This window comes from Schistocerca serialis, chromosome 3, assembly GCF_023864345.2.
Source record: "Schistocerca serialis cubense isolate TAMUIC-IGC-003099 chromosome 3, iqSchSeri2.2, whole genome shotgun sequence".
NCBI lineage: Eukaryota > Metazoa > Arthropoda > Insecta > Orthoptera > Acrididae > Schistocerca > Schistocerca serialis.
Window position 1 is genome coordinate 766,555,898 of NC_064640.1, and position 20,624 is coordinate 766,576,521.

Sequence of the window (20,624 nt, forward strand, 5' to 3'; positions counted from 1 at the left end):
CTGGGTGCTTGTAAGTCACTCAGCACGCTGTTCAGTACTTTGCACATGGTGTAATCATTTCTCGATAACAGACACAGCTGCGTCTTCAGCTAGACGTGAACCATGAGATCAGCGTGCCACTTCACAGTACACACAAAATCCGCCTAGAATACTTCCCTGTACTAAAAAAAAAAAAAAAAAAAAAAAAAAGAAACGCACTACATAATAAGCATCGTTGACGATGTATACGCGGTTAATTAGTTACAGAATATCTATGATACACCAGTTTCGCGAATTAATGACTATTCAAAGACCCTTCAGTGCTCTTAGCATGTAATATAATGTGGCAATGAGCATCATCGTTCTGCATTTGGTACTGAAGGTTATAATAAACTTAATCATTTTAATGATGATGAACTGGTAGGAGATGTTAGTCACTTAATTTTTTGAAAAATTCGTGAATAGTATATAGGGTGTCCCAGAAATGTTGCGACAGACGTCGACGGGTAATAGAGGATGTCTTGAGGAACAGATCGGCCACAGGAACTTGTGTCGAAAACCGTCATCCATCGACGCTACAGAGCGTCGAAATTATAGGCGGCTACGCCTGTGTTAGCCCACCACTTTGGCAGTAAGCGTTACTTTGTATGCTGATGGACCGCAGGCAGAACGGTTTGCAATGCTGACTAATTGTCACGATCACCATTGGAGAAAATGGAGCTAGCTGCTGCGTAGAGAGGCTTTCTATCTTATGAAGGGAATGCAATGCTCTGTTGCCTCAGTGGATGAAGGCTTTGGACACGAGTTTCTATACGCAGCTCATTTTTCTCCTTGAACCGTTTAAAATCACCAGTGTTTTTCGGTATACAGAAGAAAAATAAATTCTAGATGGAAACCCAAGTCTGAAACCGTTATTCACCATGGTGAAAGAGCATCATATTCATAGGAGACAAGGCATTTCTACACAGCAGCTAGATCCATCTTCTCCACTGGCGATCGTAGCAATCGGTCGTGATCAGTGAATAGCAAACAACAATACGAGATTTTCAGCCAATGATCCGTCAGCGTCCAAAGTCATGTTTCCTGCTGAAGGGGTGGCCTAGTGGCAGATTTCGGTGGCTACAAGGTGTGCCCCCTGTAGCGTCAATGTATTACGTTTCTGGAAACGGGTTCCTATCCTCAATTTGTTCCTCAAACACCCTTTAAAACCACTCAAAGCTTGCAGCAACATTTCTGCGACATCCTGTATACAGACAGCAATCGATAAATAGTTCATCGATTGTGACACAATCTTCAAGGGTAAAAATGCCGAGATGTATGTCAACATAGCCTGGGTTGGGTTGGGTTGTTTTGAGGGAAGAGACCAAACTGCGAGGTAATCGGTCTCATAGGTTTAGGGAAGGACGGGGAAGGAAGTCGGCCGTGCCCTTTCAAAGGAACCATCCCGGCATTTGCCTGGAGCGATTTAGGGAAATCACGGAAAACCTAAATCAGGATGGCCGGATGCGGGATTGAACCGTCGTCCTCCCGAATGCGAGTCCAGTGTGCTACCCACTGCGCCACCTCGCTCGGTCAACATTCCCTGCCGTGAGGCAGTATAAGTATTAGTATTCATGGCGATGTATAAAAATATAGGCGAAACACAAATATGCCTAATAATTCTTTTTTTTTTCCCTTTCAGGCGAAGTGAAGTCTTTGCTGCAGCAGCTACCTGACGTGAAATTAATGCTGTTTAGTCTAACCTCTAGTTTAAACCCTAGTGACTATAAGTGTGTCAGTGTCGATACATCGAACCAGAAGTTCTACCCGATTGTGCTATTCAATACCCCTCAATTTAGTGATATCAAAGTAATATTATTCATAGATGATTTCGAATATGTAATGAGTCAGTGCAGTGCAATACAACATGACATAGAGTGTTGACCAAGTTGGCAGCAGTATGTTTATCGATTATATGAGACATTGTGGATAATCTGCTGCAGTTAGCTCGCTAAACTCTACATCCATCAGAAGAATCCATAGCTCAACTCTACGACTCATGTTGTTCATCGTTGTGGGCGGAAGTACATGAATCAACTTTGACGAACTTAGGCACAGATCTACAATCTCATTTAAGTTTAGTTACATATCCAGCTAAGCGTAAGACTTTGTAAATAAAAAAGCTAAGTGCTATATGAGTGTTATTTATTCCTGTATCAAACACGTATGTACTAATGTAAATGAGCAGTTGTCGCCATGACCGAGTAGACGAAAAAACATTGTTGCAAGGATCTTGTAGTGGGCAACTGGTCGTGCTATGATACCGAAAACCTGTAGAAGAAGAGGAATGGGTCAGTACTTCCTGACAAAATATGTGCTTTATCAGGCTACCTGATGGTGGGAAGACTAATCTTTTCCTGTCACTGTTAACATACACTGAGTGGATTCGCTGCTAGCACGTGTGTATACATTTTCTAAAGCCATACTTCACGTCAAAGGGCAAGTATTACAGGAAATTTGGAATGGCATCGTACTGATAACCTGCAAGACAATCGGAAAACGCAGCTGTATTCTGCCACCTGAGAAAGGAAAACTAAATAGTGTATTCACCTTTTATGACATCGTAGTGGAAAAAACAGGATCCGATATGCAAATGCTTTTTCCGCCATCATATTACAGCTGATATCTTTTATTTGAGACAGACAAAATCAGGGATTCCAAAGCGGCTGCTAAGCGATAATGCCTACCTATTAGTGCCTTCAAACAGGACGGCAAAAATTTAAAACGTATTTACCAAGCGTATGTAGGAACAGACATGAGGTTCAAACAGTTTGTTAGCAAATGCGCTGATTACTGGAATCATGTGATATATCGCTACTTCGTTACTGACAAAGTGAGGAAATTGAATGACGGTCGATATAAACGAAACATTCGACAGTTTCTTCATAAAGGATAGTGAACCAATATGCAACAGCATCAGTATACTCTAGATTCTGGACAAATTTGCTCATGTTTTGAAAGCTTGTCCCGAGAGTGCAATACACATGCGTCAACTTGTTCCTAGAAGAATCGAGGCTACCAACGCAAAAATAAAGGAACCGGAAAATATCGAAGAGCCAGGAGCTAGAAAAAATGAGATGTGCATGGATCATCTTGAAGAAGTGAATGCAATAATATTGAATGTGCTTAGATTGATCCAGACAATATCTAAGGAAGTAGCATCATCTCACCACCAATAGTCTCAGAATATATATAAGTTACATGCCATGATAAAACTAACTTAGTATGCAAAATATTGTCGACCACAAAGCGTAAAGTTATTGAAGCGTTGCATTCTGTTTTATGGAAATTACGATTCTTTAAATTAGGGCACCTGCGATAAGATCATCATCAGAAACGTTTAAACCAGTAACTGAAAGTCTGAAAAGACTTTCTCACACTATGGATGCAGTGGAAAAGAAGAACAAGAAAAAGAAGAAGAAGAAGAAAAGAAACAGGTAGGAAGAAGGATTTACTACCGTTTTCATTAACTGTCACAGTGATAGTGAGTTAGACAGAACAATGTGGGGGCAGCACGAAGATACCGTATACGTTAGGTTATCACCCTATATGTTTAACGAAAATGCAGTAGAAGTTGGGAATAACGAATTTCACCTGGTCTCTTAGAGCTAGTATCCCTAAAAATTGCCGGCCGTGGTGGCCAAGCGGTTAAAGACGCTACAGTCTGGAACCGCGTCCGCTACGGTCGCAGGTTCGAATCCTGCCTCGGGCATGGATGTGTGTGATGTCCTTAGGTTAGTTAGGTTTAAGTAGTTCTAAGTTCTAGGGGACTGATGACCTTAGAAGTTAAGTCCCATAGTGCTCAGAGCCATTTGAACCATTTTTTGAACCCTAAAAATTTCAAGCGTCAAGAAACATCTCCCGAGCAAAATATAAGCCTATGGTGAAATATGCATGTGTAACTAATGTTCACAGGAAAAGCAACACCTCATAAGGATGAAAGAAAGGCACAAGCAGTAACAAATGCAGGAATATAATTAATCCCACATTAGGATCTGAACAATGTACCTCTGGAGTATATATATGAAAGAAGAAAAAATACACACCATGAAGAAATTATCCGAACTGAGTGACATCCGTAAATCTGATGTGCACGTACAAATAAACAAACGATTACAATTTCAGAAAAATTGGATGATTTGTTCACGATTTGTTCAAGAGATAGAGCTTCGCAAACTAAGCCAGTCAATAATGTGTTGGTCCACCTCTGGCCCTTACGCAAACAGTTATTCAGTTTGGCACTGATTTATATATTTGTTGGATGTCTTTCGTAGGGATATCGTGAAAAATTCTGTTCCACTGGCATGCTAGATTGTTGAAAACCTGATCTTGTTGTTTGGCCCTACCGATAGCGCTCAATACGTTCACAATTTCGGAGAGATCTGGCGACCTTGCTGGCCAACATAGGGTTTGGCAAACATGAAGAGAAGCAGTGGCAACTCTCGTTGTGTGTGGGCAGGCATTATCTTGCTGAAATGTATGCCCAGGTTGCCTTGCCCTGAAGGGCAACAAGATGCGGCATGGAATTTCGTCAACATAATGCTGTGCTGTAAAGGTACAGTGGATGAAAATCAAAGGAGTCTTGTTAGGAAAACAAATGGCACCCCAAACCGTCACTCATGGCCGTCAGTCCGTGTGGCGGGCGACTGGCAGATCGATTCCCCACCTCCGTCTAGGGCGTCTCCAGACGCTTCAGCGCTTGTCATTGGAGTACAGTTCGAAGTGGGACACTACACCAGTCAATAAGATTCCAGGCCTAAAAAGTGCCTGGAGCCGTCTCGGACAGCGGCAGTATATCAACATAATTTTCGTCCATTATATGGCCCGACAACCTGCATTAATGATTTTGGGTGCTGTTTCTCTACATAGCAGAACCGCTTTGGTTGTCATCCGGAGCACCTTACAGCAGAGCAGTGTGTCAACGATATTCTATGTCTTGTTTTATTGTGTCTCGTGGTAAGAGATCCTGGGCTTATATTTCAGCAAGATAATGCCCACTTGCACACAGAAAGAGTTGCTACTGATTGTGTTCATGCTTGCCAAACCTTACCTTCGTCACCAAGGCCTCCAAACTCTCCCCGTATGAGAACTGTTGGAGCAGTATGGACAGGGCCCTCCACCTAACTCGGGATTTTCATGAACTAAAGCAGCAGTTGGACAAAATTTGGCTTGATATCCCTCTAGGACATCCAACAACTTTATCAATCAATGCCAAGTTGAATAACTGCTTGCATAAGGACGAGAGGTGTACCAACATATTGTTGATTTGCTCAGTTTGTGAAGCTCTTTGTCTTGAATAAATCATTCAATTTTTCTGAAATTGTAGTCATGTGCTTGTTTGTACATCAGCGTCACATCTTCCAATAACGCCGGCCGGGGTGGCAGAGCGGTTCTGGGCGCTACAGTCTGGAACTGCGCGACCGCTACGGTCGCAGGTTCGAATCCTACCTCGAGCATATATGTGTGTGATGTCCTTAGGTTAGTTAGATTTAGGTAATTCTAAGTTCTAGGGGACTGATGACCTCCGAAGTTAAGTCCCATAGTGCTCAGAGCCATTTGGACCTTCCAATATCCATCCCATTCAGATAACTCCTTCGGGGTGCAGTGTTTTTTGTTCCTTAGAGTATTTTATGATAACACGAACGAAACTATAGAGCAGCTATGACTATTCACCACATCAGCTGCCGCAACGAATTCAGATCACACGAACAAAAGCATATCAATCGCGTCAGATTGTCAAGAAAGATATATGAAGTAATATTTATGGAGACAATTGGTCATGAGGTCGACAGGCAAGTATGTAAAATATTCTCAAACGGATATGTCATAATATGCAGACTGGATGATTTATAGCAGTCTGATCTCATAGACACATGAGAATAATGATGATCAAATAAAGGTTTCAGGCACATTTAATGATAATAGAATCGTATTCCCAATTCGCATGATCTGCTTGTGAAGGTGAGTATGAGGAAGGATGTTGCGCAGACACTGAACAACTGCTGCAGACTGGAATGAATAAGTGAGCCGACAACCTCCAAAACCGACCATGGACGTGAATTTTGTAATATGAATTTCAAAGTGGTAGTGGAAGGATATAGGCCAACGGCCTTGCCGCAGTGGTAACACCGACTCCCGTCAGATCACCGAAGTTAAGTGCTGTCGGGCTGGGCTAGTACTTGGATGGGTGACCATCCGGTGTGCCAAGCGCTGTTCGCAAGGAGGTGCTCTCAGCCCTTGTGAGGCAAACTGAGGAGCTATTTGATTGAGAAGTAGCGGCTCCGGTCTCGTTAATTGATATATGGCCGGGAGAGCGGTGTGTGAGCACATGGCCCTCCATATCCGCATCCGGTGACGCCTGCTGTGCTGAGGATGGCACGACGGCCGGTCGGTACCGTTGAGCCTTCATGGCCTATTCGGGCGGAGCTAGTGGAAGGATACGGAATAAACCACTAACCAACATTCTCCAATTTGAAAGGTAGTAAATGTTCAAATGTGTGTGTGAAATCTTATGGGACTTAACTGCTAAGGTCATCAGTCCCTAAGCTTACACACTACTTCACCTAAATTATCCTAAGGACTAGCACACACACTCATGCCCGAGGAAGGACTCGAACCTCCGCCGGGACCAGCCGCACAGTCTATGACTGCAGCGCCCTAGACCGCTCGGCTAGAAAGCTAGTATTGCTGAACAGTTTAACAGAATGCCATTTTTATCCTTGAGGACTTACAAATTGCCAGATATTCTATCAAAAATTGTTGGTGACTGTAATGGAACTACTCATCATACAATTAATATGAAATGTATTGATGTGTATGATTATGGTCTTCTTAATATAGTATACAGTTCTATTAAGATTGTGAATCCACACAAGCAGAAGGTCGGCATGTCTGATTTGGTACTTATTTCGAAGTAAAAGATAGTGTTTGAGAAGTCTTACTTGCCGAATTTGTCAGTGGAATTATGTATAGGTTTCAAAGTACTGCGTACAGTCCTGGGGACTTACATATTAAAGGACACTTATGGTGAAGAAACTGCAGTTGCTACACAGGGGAACTACAGAAGAACTCTGAACCAGATATGTTTCTCATACAGCAGGTTATAAGACGCGGAGGGAGCAAGGCATTAGTGAAACTCCTAGTTTTCCCATTAAAGCACAACAGCTGGATGAATGCTTACAATTTGCTATACAATAGGAGACAAAAATCTCAAACTCAGTCATGTTCTTTGATTATCTAGCTGTAATGTTGCAAAGTGATATAAAATGAAACGAGTATGAGAGGACTGTGGGAGAGAAGACGAATAGTCAAATCTGGTTTGTGGAAAGAGTTTTGGGAATGTATGATTGATCTGTATGGCAGATCATATATAGGACGCTAGTGCGACTTCTTCTTTAGTACTGTTTTTTTTCCTTTATTGTAATTTTTACACCTAAACATAGATAGGCTGGCAGCAGCACCTTACGCTGCTCTTCAGCCTTCGAGTCGACAATGAGAATAACATGAAGAAGATACATAATAGAGATTTAGTACTGCTCCAGGTCAGATTAAAGGAAGACATCGAAACAATTCAGGGGCGACCTGCTAGATTTGTTTGTGGTAGGTTCGAACAACATGCAAGTATTATGAAGATGCAAATACTCTTCTCGGTTTTGCCGCCGGATCGTATTGTGTAATTCGTACTGCTACTGCTCGACATTATCAGGTGGTGGTAGCTGCTGATGCCACTGCAGAAAGGAGCGACTGATAATAATCGCGCGGCGGCGTCGAAATTTATCATGCCGGGAGCAGGCAATAGGCGTGCTCGGGAAGACGCTCGTAGTTGGAGGAAAGCGGCGCTCCTGGTGCCCCCTACTGGGAGCCGCGGAAGGCCCATCCGTTCGTGCGCTATGGGCAATGGCTGTGCGGCCTGCAGTTAAAGGCTGAATTAAATCTCAGTAACGCGTTGCGTCACGTGATGAACCGGAAGTTCTTGTTTTCCCTGTTTTCATTTAATGTCAGCCAGTGCAGGATTCCAGGCGGCACTTAGTCGAAAACTTGCATATCTATTGATAAGATGGTCCGCCGTACGGATATGTATGGCCTCCTTAACAACATAGTCACAGAAAGATGACGATGGTGTTCGACGCAGGCCTCAAGTTGTTATCATCCTGCGCAACGCGGCAGTGTCCTACGCTCTTTGGTGCATAGAGCACATGTAGTCTCAGATGCTGACAATCTACCTGGTCAGCGACAACACCTGAAAACGGTATTCCAACAGAATGGCTATTCCGTTAGGCAGATACACCATGCATTCCGTTCTAAGTAAACTAGAAACAGGGATGTAAATGAAAATGCGGAGGCACCCACTGCAACAGCGCTCTTGCCGTATTTTGGCGGCATGTCTTCGAGAATAGAAAGGATCCTCAAAAAGCACGACATCAAGTGTGTTTTTCGCCCACCAGCAAAATAGAGTAATTAATTGTGCTTGGTCAAAGACGATCTGGGCCTTAGGAAACGTAGCTTGTATAAAATCCCATGCCAATGTGGCAAATCTTATATTGGAGAGGGATGCCGGAACGCGCAAGAACGTTGCGTCGAACACGATCGTCATACACGCCTGGCGCAACCTGATAAATCAGCGGTAGCGGAGCATTGCCTGGACACGGGACATCGTATGCACCCCCTTCTCTCCCCCAAGTCCTTTTGCATTTCCCTCTTCTGCCTTTTCCCATTCCTTCTCGCGTCTGCCCTGCCCCTCCCCACCCCCTTTATAAGTCCTCTCCCTCCTTTGGTTCCCCCCCCCCCCCTTTCGTTTTTCCTCTCCTCCCTCCTTGTTTTCCCCCTCATTTGTCCAGGTCCATCTCCCTCATCTGCCCTTGCCTATGGTGTGTCCTCTTTGTGCCGACATTTTAGTGCAGTGTTTACAGTGAGTGTTCAGTGTTGTGTGTCTTTTCCGAAGTGTTGCGAGCGGACATCATACTGTCGCTGGGTGTGATTTTTACATCTCTTGCGAACAGAAACCAGACTGTCGCCATGTTTTTTAATTGTCTGTCTACTATGTTACCTGTCTGCTTCCTGTGTATTTTATTCGCTTTGCCAAACCTTTGCTTTATGTTTTAACTTTCCACAATTTTCCGCCATTTTACAATTTAAGTCAGAGTTTTATCGCCTGCTTTTATTGTGTCTTATCTTCTTCTTACGTTTTAAAAAGTCTGTAGGCTGCAGAGCAGCGTAATAAGCTGCTGCCAGCCCGCACTCCTTCGGGGAGAATCTAAAGTCAATAAAGGAAAAAAAAACTCGATTATCATCAGTCACGCCTTGCAGCAATGACAGCAGCAGCTACCACCACCTGATGATGTCTAGTAGTTGCAGTGCGAGTTACACAATACGATCCGGCGGCACACGCGAGAAGCGTATTTGCAACAGATCCGTCGAGAAAGCATGAAAACTCACATTATAAAGATGCTTCGGGAATTCAAATGGGAACAGGAAATACCTTTTTTTAGGGGGAAACGCTATGGAGGAAGTTTAGAGAACCGGCACTTCAAGCTGGCTGCAGGACGAGTCTACTGCTGCCATACATTTTGCTTAAGGTCCATGAAGAAAGGATAGAAGAAATTAGGGTCATGTGGAGGTATAGAGACAACCATTTTTCCATCGCTCTGTTTTCTAGTATAACAGGAAGGAAAATAACTAGTAGCGGTAGAGGGTATCCTTCGCCAAGCACTGCATAGTGCCTTGCGGAGTATGTATGTAGATGTAGATGCAGAATCAATGCAGTAGCGTAACATGAGTGCTGGGAAAGCGATCAGCAGAGGTGCCGATGGTATTTTCCATAACCTACCAGTTCAACTTCTTATCCCTGAATATAACTTCTGTGGTCATCGAGCAAAGCTGAAGAAGAGTCTAGAACATGATGATAAAGGAATTAAGGTACTAGATAACACATGCAAGGAGTAAAATATTGGTTTTGCAGCAAATAAAGATCATCACATTTCGGGCTGAATATTAGTTGATAAAGTCATGCAGATACATCGAAGAAAGGATACTGATACAGGACAACATTTTGCTAGGTTCACAGTCTCTAAGGCAATGCTTACTTAACTTAGATTGGGTGCTGGAATAAATTTCTGGGAAATTATGAATGCAGCTTGTCGTATAGTGAAGGAAAAGAAAAAAGACCTATGGAATGTTTGCAGCCAATCAACAGTTGCAGTGAGGAAAGGAGCGCTGAGGCAGGAAGGAGGGTGAATGTTATGTGTTGAAACGCCTGAGGTTCTGCCAGTACCTGAGACATCTAGTGGAATAATTCAGTTTCTAATTCCTGCGTTTGCCAGACCGTCAGCCACTGGTTCGTTAGCAGGAGGAACTGTCACCATAACTCAAGTAACAATGAATGCACAAACGCAGAGAAGGTCGCGAAACACAGATAAGCTTAGCTAATGTTGCAAAGGTGAACAATAAACTGTATCTAGGAAGTGGTGAAGTTGTGGTAATACTTCCTGGTTTCTAGTATACTGATGATTTAAATGTGTATATAAAACGGTTGGTAAAAGGGTCTCAATTCATGTAAAAGTTATTTCGTTTAAAACAGAAAGAAAAATAACAGAAGGAACAGTGGATTTAGCCAAGAGGTTCAATAGCATCGCTAATAGTCTTCTCAATGGGTCACGTAGTGGAGAATAATACTGATAAAATTTATGATTCGAATCAGAAAGTAGAAGTTACTCTATGAACAGATCGAGTCTCGCAGTATATTAGCTGTAACGAACCAGGCGTTCTTCCAAATTCCTTATTCGCAACATGTATTTCATTCTCGGTTAAATTTATGTGGTGATTACCTGACATATATGATTTCTTCCTGCTGACTCCACACGTTCTGTGTCACACTATAATGTGACGATTAATGACATCAGTAATAAACTTTTTTCTTCTTCCTTTCCGCCTCCATCCATATTGTGTGAGAACCTACTTAGAGTTTCAGTTACTAGTTTACGTGTTCCCGGGAGAGGCTGATCTCGTTAAAAATGCCCTAATTTTAACAATCGTAATTTTTGTTGAATAGCTTTCTGCACTTCAGTAACATTACACTTGGTTGTCGTCATGCTTTTGTCATGGCATACAACTTATATTTACTCTGAGACAACTGGTGGCGATAGGATGCAACTGTTTTAGATATTTTCTGCATAAAACGAAGTGCATCAATTGGTATTATATTGACTACTTCAGTTCTGTCAATCTGTATATCACCTTTTCTAGCTACTGCCTCGATAAGAATTTCTACTTCCATCATTCTTGCACTGCCTGTCGCTATTTTACTGGAAATGTATAGCTGCAGGTGTTTTGCGCACTCGGCCCCTGTGTGTAACACAAGTGCAAATTTGTCCATAGTCTACAGTAAGTAGACAACATTGTGTATTGGTACAGTGCCTTTTAAGTAGAAACTCCTGGTAGTTTCATTCCTATCGGCCGTCATTCATTTTACACATTTTGTCAACAATCAGAAAGGTGTACTGCGTGTGACTGCAGCAATCAGAACATACGTTAACAAATTCATTACACACCATGTCAGTTCCTACATGTACGTCGTAAATGGTTTTAAATTTGTATGACCTGGTTGAATGTGAAAATAAGATCCGCATTTTCCATTTCAAACAGCTCTGGAATCCTGGAATATGTGTGGCTCAAATGAAAGACATCGGTTTTCATATGATGGTTGAAACAAAAATATTTACTCATTGTATCCTGGTTTTCCACTGCGATGTCATAAAATGTGAATGCAATGTTTGGTTTCACTTTCATAGTCGATGGAATATCACTGCTTTTGCTAGTGTCTGATAGATTATCCCCTTGATACTATGTCATATCTCCTGTAATAGTTAATACTTGAGTTGAAACAGGGTTTTTGAAAATATATATACACGTTCGAAGCTAATGCCTACAGGATGTGTTAGCAGTAACAAAATAAGATTAGCCCTTCCTGCAGTCTCATAGTCTGACACCCAAAGGACCTATATTATTAATATGTAGCGAGCCATTCCTCTTCTTCTCCAGGTTTCCGGTATCTTTGGAGGACAAGTCGCTCACTACAAAATCATTGTGGAAAAGTTTGTTTCGTACACTCGGTCATTGCGACGTTTGCTCGCTTACATTAGTATATACAGGTCAGATAGAGGAATAAATAACACTTACATTTCTTAAACTTTTTTTATTTATAAACTTTTACATAAAGCTCGGTTTGCAAAGAAACTTATATGATATTGTAGCTCTGAACCAATATCTGGCAAAGTTTATTCACGCCTTTCCACATTCATTGATACACAGCATGAATTGTAGAGTTGAGCTGTGGTTTATTCTAGTGGGTGGAGAGTTTGGCGAGCTAACTATTGCAGGTTACTCCACAACGTCCGATAGACTCAGTTGATATATGGCTGCCACCTTAGTCGACACTCTAGCTCATTTCGTATTGCATAGGCTGTGTACATAAGAATTTCAAATGTCTGCTATTGTAGATGGATGCACTTCATTGACTCATCACACAATCGAGGCCTTTTGACGGTTCTCTCGCAAGTGGGTGAACTGTTTACTGATCACATTCTACATATAACATTCGCGACTTTTTTTAACGATGACGCTGACTTCTTCTGCCAGTTCATCATCATCAAAGTTGATACCACTGTAGCATCATTGAATACAGTCATTAATTCGTAACACTGGTGTGTCATGGATATTATAGAGGCGATTACCCAAGCATACATTGCAAAAGTTCCTGTCATAGGCACGAATGGTTAAAGATTTTTTAACAGGAAACTATGCAATTATGTGAATGTTGCAGATTCCAAGAATTTTTTTGAGTCAGGGAAGTATTCTAGTCGTTACTAATAAGTTATGACAAGCTGAGTACTAAATATCATGCCACAAGCATGCAGCACAGCTTCAGTGCCACAAAGTTAAGGCAATGCAGTTACACATCGAGCAGTACATAGCATCTGCTCGGCGATTCATTGGTAGACATCTAAAGCAATTGTTGTTATTATTATTACATTATCACAAATATGGTGCCGTGTCTCTAGCATTAGTCATATCTGTCAATGAACACTCCCTACATTAATGTGTTGTAATACCATCATCAGTGCTACACTCCCATTCTTAGAGACAGTTCAACTGTTAACACTTTATAAACGACAAGTGTGTGTGTGTGTGTGTGTGTGTGTGTGTGTGTGTGTGTGTGTATGTGTTGTTACACAAAATCATTGTGGAAAAGTTTGTTCATAGGCACGAATGGTTCAAGATTTTTTAACAGGGTTCAAAATAAAAGGCAAGTTCCTTCAAGATCATATTTATTTACAATGCGACAGTTTTACAACACGTCAGATGAATTCGCAATTGCGGATAATGACTACCATCAGCTGAGCTGTAGAGTGGAATGACGACAATGAAAATTTGTGCCGAACAGGGACTCGAACCCGGACCTCCTGCTTATCGCGAGCGATCGCCCTGTGGTTGACGACAAATGGAAGTTTGGGTCTGGCCGTGAGTCGTGCATGGATAGCCAAATTGTTAGGCGACCTCTTGCCATAGGCGGGAAATCCGGGGTCGAGTCTCAGTCCGTCAAAAATTTTTATTCTCGTCATTCCATTCTGCAGCTGATGGTAGTAATTATTTGCAATTGCGAATTCATCTGACGTATTTCGTAACGGCTGTATCGCAGCAGTGCATTGTCATCAGAATAATACAGGCACTTCAATGTCGTTTTATAACACTGATCCTCCTGAATGCTATATACAAGTGTGGACTGTTGCTGCTTGTGCTGTTGTGTTGTGTGAAGCACCTCTATGTCCCACTGCACTGCAGCTTGTTGTGGCTATTTTGACATCTGGAACACCTCCATATCCTGGTCCAGTTGTAGCCATGTTAGCACTGTAACTGTAACAAACCCGTAAGTCTGATTTCATCCACACATAATAATAATAATAATAATAATAACAATAATAATAATAATAGATGAATGAATACGTACTGAGAGCTCTCAACAGCAACTGCAGTGAGGGTCCATCCAGCAAGTGCAGCGCCTTATTTGTCACTGGACAAATCCCTTGCATGGTGGGAGGGGGGATAGACTTTTAGAAAAGCGTACAGAATTACAGAAAATGTAACAAGTTGAGAGGTGGCATGAGCCCCCTCTCATATTTCTATCTTACGATTCTCCTCTCTAATTGCATGCGGTGGAAAGTTGCTATTCCTTCACACGCGGACTTCCCACGCAGCGTCTCTCGTCACCCAGGTGGTCCGGTGACAGGCGGGCTCAACTGATCTCGAGAGGGTTAAGCCGACGGGTGGGAGGCAGTCGAGTGAATGCTTTCCAGACGCCGACATTGTCAAGAGACACGCCCGCCGGGGCCTGAAGTAGCGGCTGGGCTAGAGGTTCCGTTACTTCGCAGAAACTTAGCGAAAACACTTTTTGGCGAGCTACCAGCGAGGCGTGGGAATGACTTGTGTACCCAGGCAGTTGTGGCGGGAAAATTCCCGCGCTTTCTGCAAAATAGTAACTGTGATTGGCTTGCTCAGGGCATAGCCCCGTGACGTAGCAAAATCAGCGCAGAAATTGGCGCCAAGAATCTCCATTGGTGGAATGGTAGTGGTCCGGCAATGGAGTGGAATTTTCCGCCGGTTTTCGAGTTGCTGATTGGAACATTTACCATGGCCACTGTCGCGGGGACGGGAATGTTCTGTGCTCGGCAAGTACGGGTGCTCTGGGGTAGTCGGCTCTCGCCCTTCGGTCGAGGACGTCGAAGCAACCAGCCATCGCCTCCGATACGCCAGATCGTGTTCTGGCAGATAAGAAGACAGTTTGGTAATGTATGTCCGCAGCACCGGCAGATAGGGATTTTCCTAGGTGATAATCAGAGCCCAGCAGAGTGCGCCTGTTCGTCTTTTTCTAACTTTGTTCTGTCTTGAGTAGCAGCAATTAATGTTGGGTAAGCTGTGTGTCTCTCTTAAGATTTGAGTGGCAAGGAATTGGCTCCACATACCACTTCGTCATAAACCTCACAATCTAGTTTAGGGACAACTTCACCTTCACAGCGTTTGTTTGTGTATCCAATTTGAGCCAATTTGATGTATTATAAATGTTTCATGTGTTTTTGTTTATCATTTTGTGTTTAGTCTTAATAAATCATATTGTTATTTTGGACAGAACTTTCATTCTGTTAATCGGTAGAGCAACCCATCATTTCTCACTACGTTAATGAAACCTTCCTTTATTTAACTTATTTATCAAATTAAATTATTGCAGGTGCCAAACTCTTTTCTACTCCACTTGCAGGGTTGATTACAGTCAGTTCGCGTATATTTTTTAATCCTTGTGCAACAGCAAAAGTCGGAGTTAGAATAGGGGGGGCTTAGAGCATCATTTACATGTGTAGATTCTAGAATTTAGTGTTAAATACACTGCTAGCCCCGGCACCTCGCATAAAATGGCGACCCTTAGCCTCGGATCTTTCCTGTGAATCGCTGATAAGCAAGTATTATTAGTAGTAGGGACACTCAGAATTTTTTTTGCTTAATTTTTTTTATTGATTAATACTCAAGTTTTTTTTCTGGTAGTTCCACGTTTAGTTTTAAGTAGCGGCGCATGATTACAGATTTTGTTTTCAGTGTATATATTTTTGCTTGTTCATTGTTTTTGTGTTTCGTTGATGTGGTGTCCGTACCACATCGCACTTTGTCGGATTTGTGTGCGGTTTCTGTACCACATCAAATTGCGTTTGTGATTACAGCGTTGGAACAGCGTTATTGAAATTTTATGTCTATGTGTAATAATACAGGGAGTAGATTATTTTTACTGTGTATTTTAGATAAATTTTGTTTCTCATGAATGATCACGAGAAGTAAGGCACGACTATTAGTGAGCGAAGCTAAAACAAAAGTGGATACTATAATGGATGAGGGGCACGTTACTGACGGGGATAGGTTCGGAGGTGAGATGGGCACATTTTTAGCAGGACAGGACGACGGGGTCATTGATGAGGAAGGTGATTTGGACGCGATCTCAGAGCAGCGTTGCGGCCGTGATTATGATAGTGAAGTAGAGGATGAAACAGAGACAGGCACACAGGTCAAGACGGTAGCAGAAGTTTATAATCAAACGAACGAGAGCAGACAAGGGCTAGCTCGGCCACGTCAGAGCTCTAGCGCCCAGGTGTCCAGAGTTACATCTCCCACGTTTGAAGAGGATCAAAAAGATGACGTAAACCCAATACTGAGCTTCCTACGATCAATGAAAGAAGAAGCTTACGTACAACGTAAGAAGGAGAAGGAAGAAGCTGACGAACAGCGTAAGAAGGACACTGAGGCAATAATTTCGCAATAGGGGAAATTCATGGGGAATTACTAACAATAAAGAAAGAATGTGGAGAAGCAAAACAAACGTCAATGGCTGCACAAAAAGTAGCAGGCCTGGCCAAAACGGCAGCAATAGGGGCAATGAAAGTCGCGGAAGCAACTTCTAAACTCGCAGGGCGCTTGCGACGTACAACACAATCCCACTCAAAATCCCTAGCATTCTTAAAAACTCAATGTAATATAGCGGTTGCGAACACCACGAAACGAATGGAAGAAATAGAGAGTCGGATAGCAAAACTAGAGCAAAATGGGCACATGAGCACTGCGCGTTCGGATACCAATGATGGAATACACAGAATTGTGTCTCCGAGGAAAAGCCCGCCGTGCTCTAGCCCAATGACCGAGTGCGGAACTAATAATGCACACGCAGAAACAGCGAGTAATAGCTCCAATAATTATAGCCCACTTAGGAGAGTAAATTCTGAGTGCCACTTCCACTGTGATACAGAGGTAGCACATCACAGTTATCAGCAAGATAGAACAGGACACTCAGCAGACGTGCAAGTATCGGAAACGAGTGACAACACCAGTGCGAGGATCAGACAGGATTTTGATCACAATCACTTCCTGTCGATACTAAAATTCCAGAAGTTCAAAGAAAATGGAGGGTCGATGCATCCGAAGAGCTGGGTGATGCAGTTTACAAATTCATTACCGGCATCATGGCCAACCCAGGCAAAATTAGAATTCATGTGTGGACACATCGAAGGCCAAGCCGCGGAAAAGATGCGGGGTGTGGCAGTGACGTGTCGGACTTATCAGGAATTTGTTGGTGCATTCCTGCGGACCTACTGGTCAAAGGAAACGCAAGACAGGATTAAAGAGAAAATAATATTTTGTCCTGAACTGGAAGTGTCCGGGCATAGGAGCGCAACCAAATTTCTTGATGATTTACTCAAGAAGAATCAATTTCTAGATAGTCCATATAGCAAAGGAGAAATCATTAAATATTGCTTTTCCAAATTGCCAGTTAGGTACCAACAGACACTTGTCGGCAAGTGTGGATCTGACATAGAAGCATTCAAGAGTCTATTGCGCGAACTCGAAGTAGTCTTTGATAAACAAGACGCAAAGGACAGGAAGAAGGGGCAAAGTAACAAATACCACGGGCCAGGAAGGGAAGACGACAACAGATCGCATAATCGCACTGGTCAGTTAGGAAACCAGGGTTACGGAAGTCAAGGTTACGCTATTCAAGGTTATGGAAACCAAAGACACGGAAACCAGAACGTCAGGGAGCAGGGTCAATCTAGACAAGGAATCTGGGATAGGAGGAATAACGAACGGCAAAGCGACCGTAACTGGAGAGAGCGAAACCAAGGACAACAGTGGAACCAGGAGATTGAAACTAGACCCGCAAATCCTAATGCACGTCAGAGGAGGGGGAGCTTAACAAGGGATTGACGCCAGACTAGTGCGAACACAGGCCGCCGGAATTTCGCACGTAATCTCGGACCTGGCCAACTAAGGATGATACATTACGAAGATTTATCAGAAATCCTGCTCGAGGAACATAAAGCAACTCCTAGACAACATCGGCAGCCTCTTATCACAGTAGCAATAGCTGAGAAGAGTATGAATGCGATAATAGATAGTGGAAGCTACATAACAGCAATATCTGAGGCAGCATACAAGAGGTGCTCTCAGGAGATGGACTGGCCTGTCCTATCGGTTAAGAAAACCAAAATAAAAGGGGCATTAGCGGGTAAATGTACGGAGGTCACCCAACAAACAAGACTGGAATTCTACTGCCAAGGACATAAAATAGAGTCTAACTTCTGGATCGTGCCAAATCTGGCGATCGACATGATAATAGGAACGGACTTCCTAATTGAACATGAAGCGATAGTTGATCTAGGACTAGGTGAAGTGGTTTTGAGGAAAGGGAATCCCGTCCACATTAAGTTCGATGACCAGCTGATCCCAGCTCAACTACCGTCTAACTGTGTACGGATAAACTATGTGGGTCTGAAAGACAGAAAGGAAGAACAGGTCGACGTTGCGGGTAGGGGAGAGGACACGGATGAGAATGAAGTCGGAATAATGGGAGAAATAAAGGAAAAAATAGGAGACAAAGTGGAAGCAATAAAGAATATAAGGTGCGACCACCGCAAAGAACTTCATAAATTACTAGTAGAACATGCGGAGGTCTTCCTTCCCAAGACAGGATCAATAAAGAACTTCCAATATGAATTTCGTGTACGTCCGCACAACCAGTTTCGTGTGCCACCCTATCCAATCCCCTTGGCATATCGACAGAAAGTAGCAGCTGAAATTACGCGAATGCTGAGCGAAGGAATAATAGAACCTACGGCTTCAGCCTATAATAACCCGTTAAGAGTAGTCGAGAAGGCAGATGGTAGTATTCGTTTAGTCTTGGACTCGCGACAAATTAATACCATAATAGAACCCGAAACAGACCGACCGGAACGATTAGAGGAACTCTTACAAAACTTCCATGGAATATCAATCTTCTCATCAGTTGATCTAAAATCGAGTTTCTGGCAGATCGAGCTCCATCCAAATTGCAGACAGTACACAGCCTTTTTAGCATTTGGAAGATGTTACCGGTTTCGTCGTCTACCATTTGGTTTGAACGTTTCATCTGCCGCATTCATTCGGGGGCTGGACGGCATACTAAGCGATAATTTGAAACGTCATGTCATCAGCTATGTGGACGATTTGCTGATCGCGGAGAAAACTTGGGGAGAGCACAATGCGGTACTCGGTGAACTCCTTGCGACATTCAAGGATTACAGATTAACTATCAATATTGAAAAATCGAATTTTGGGACGTCCTCTGTCAAATTTCTGGGACATATCAACACGGGTGAGGGCATTGCTCCAAATCCCGAAAAGATCGAAGCGATTGAAAAGTTTCCCATTCCTACGACAAAGAAGCAGTTAAGAGGGTTCTTGGGGATCATAAATTTTTACAACCGCTTTATACATGTCAAAACTCAGAGCAGTCCTTGGTTGCATCAACTTACAGGAAAGAAGATTCCTTGGGAATGGGATGAGGCGGCCGAATCCGAATGGAAAGCATTAAAATTCGCATTATTACAAGCACCCATCCTATCACACCCTAATTTAGCAGAACAGCTTTGCATAGTAACGGACAGTTCATACTCAGGTCTGGGTGTCATGGTGTTCCAAGACTATGTACATGAAGGAAACAGGGTGTGGAAGACAATTGCGTTTGGTAGCAGAGTACTAGCCAAGAGTGAGAGGAATTACTCAGTAACCGAGTTAGAGGCGCTGGCTATTGTATGGGCGTTTGAAAAATTCAGATACCTTCTGTTTGGTCGCAAGACGAGGGTCTACACAGACCACAAGGCACTCGAGTTCTTGATGACTGCAAAGCTTAATCACAGGCGGCTCATTAGGTGGGCATCATATCTGCAGCAGTACAACTTTTCGATAGAATATATCCCCGGCAGTCAGAACATTATTGCAGACGCCTTATCACGGTCACCGATCGGATTTGAGCACAACATGGAAGAAGATCTGGAGGAAAATCACTACTGCCTTTTCTATATACAGAAAGTAGCCTTTGAAAATTTTATTACCTGTAGTATGCAGGACATCAAGAAGGAGCAAGACAAGGACCCTGCCCTAGTGTTATTGAAACAGAAATGGATAGACAGAAGACACGCCACCATCAGGCAGTTCTACCTCTTGCGGAAAGGCATAATTTTCCACCGAAATTATGCCAATGACACTGAATGGGGGGTATGCATCCCTGAACACCTAATAAACAAGGTTATATGACATACTCACATCAGCTATGGACACTTCGGACAACGCAAGTGCAGTCTCAAGCTAGGGACCATGTGTTACTTTCGAAACATGGAACGTCGAATTCGGAGGGTACTGTCGGTGTGTAAAGATTGCCAAAAGGCTAAGCACACCACTGTGAGCATGCAGGCACCATTATACCCAATCGTACCGACCAAATTAAGACAATTAGCAGCAACAGATTTGATGGGACCTTTGCCAAGAACAAGAAGAGGATATACTTACGTATTAGTGTTTGTTGAACTAACGTCCAAATACGTTACCTTTACGCCACTGAAGAGGGCGACAGGACGAACTGTATCACGAGCCCTAATCCGGGATTTCCTACCACAGGTTGGTCATGTGAGTAAAATTATTTCTGATAACGGGCCACAGTTTAAGTCAAAAACATGGAAGGAGACGTTGCGTGGATGTAAAATTGA

At 43.0% G+C, this 20,624-nt stretch overlaps 1 protein-coding gene and 1 pseudogene across 1 annotated transcript in view; one reads left to right on the forward strand and one right to left on the reverse strand.

The window, feature by feature from the left end:
• Positions 1–20,624, reverse strand: part of LOC126471216 (rho GTPase-activating protein 45-like) — a 682,307-nt gene that overhangs the window by 256,731 nt on the left and 404,952 nt on the right. The window lies entirely within an intron of this gene.
• LOC126471662 (5S ribosomal RNA) lies at positions 6,120–6,237 on the forward strand (annotated as a pseudogene).